Raw genomic sequence first — 1,584 nt, 5'->3', positions numbered from 1 at the left:
CGGAGCCGCCGCCCGGCCCGGCCCAGCCCGGCCCCGAGCCGGGAGGGCGCGGCCGCCAGGTCCGCGGAGCTCCGGCCGGCCACTGCCCGGTTGTGGCCGGGGCAGGGACGCGTTTCCTCCTGTTTTCCCTGCAGCGCTGTGAAGGAAGCGGAGGGAGAGTCACCCGGATTGGGGCCCTGATCACCGCCTCGACAAAGCCCTAAACCCCATGCCTCCGCCCCTAGCCTGCTGGGGACCGCAGGTGTCCCGCGAGGAGCAGCAAGGAAGCACTAAAATGTGTTGGTTGTCATAAATAGTTGCCATCGAGGTAGTGGAAACTTGGAGGAAAAGGCCCTTTAACGTCGCAGGCAGGTGGCAGTGTCGGGGGGAGGGGGTCAGGAGGGCGTTGGTTTTGAGCTCATGTCGGAATTGGGTCACTGGGGTTGTGTGAGAGCTTTTTGAGAAGGGGAGGTGGATTTGAAGCTGATTTCAGAGCTTGAAATGAGGAGAAGAGTTCACAGGTGGCATTTGAAAATGAAGTAAAAGGAGAAACGGAGAGCAGCAAGATCGTGTGAAAAATGATCCCATTTAAATGGGACAGTGTTAACTTACCGGTGTGAGAGAGCAGAGGTATAAACACAACACAGGGCATGAAAGCAGGAATGGAGAAGAGGTTGGGTTGCTGGGGCCCCAGAAAAGGGTTGAAGAAGGGTGGACAGGAGGAAGCTGTGGAAAATGAAGAGGGGAGAAGAGTGATAGTGAGGTACCAGAAGGAGTCAGGCATCATTTTCTGATCCTTACAGAGGTCCCAAGCATTCATGTCTCCCATGTTTCTGTGAGGCAGAGCTGAGCTACTTCGCTGGAAGTTACAGATCTAAGAGTGAAAGTGCAAGATGTTTTCAGCAGCAGGGACTGTGCTGTGAGACAGTGATTGTGAAAAACGCTTGGTATCCTAATGGGTAGAGAGCTAGGCATGCACTCCTGAGCTCTGAAGAAATTAGCTGGGATAATTTAACACTATATAATGTGAGGAATTTCAGGTATCATTTAGGAGCTTGTTCAGTTTCCCTGTTTGGCATTAGTGTGACCGCTAACAGCAGGTGATAGCGACAAGCATGGTGTACGTAGCACAGACAGTGTGTTGACTAACAAGAATGGTTTTATGGCAAGAAATACAGGATTGTTTCCCAGAACTGTAGAAACCCTAATAGGATAGGTTTTGTGTTAAAGCAAAGTAACAGCAAGAAAATATTTTTATGTGAGACAAATCTCTTAATAAGGTCCGTCATCTTGCAAAAAAAGGTATGACACAGGTGAAAGCTTGGAATACAGGAAACCTGGTGTAAAATATCTCATTTACTTTTGGATGTTATACTGTAAACACCCTTCAGCTGCCTTGTTATTCTAGAGCTCTCTTTAGAGCAAATATAAAAAGATGCATTTTAGGGTGTGGTTATCTGGTTTATTTTAGTTTCCAGTGAGATTAATCATTCTCTGGACAGGGGTTCTCGTAACTGAAAGAGTAACAGGCTGAAATGTAAATACTTGCATTAGACATATTGCCCCATTAGTCAAATAAATTCCAGGTGTTACTGGTTTCGAGAG

This window comes from Passer montanus, unplaced genomic scaffold (assembly GCF_014805655.1).
Source record: "Passer montanus isolate IOZ18808 unplaced genomic scaffold, ASM1480565v1 scaffold10, whole genome shotgun sequence".
Taxonomy (NCBI): Eukaryota; Metazoa; Chordata; class Aves; order Passeriformes; family Passeridae; genus Passer; species Passer montanus.
Note: the sequence above shows the minus strand (reverse complement) of the source record.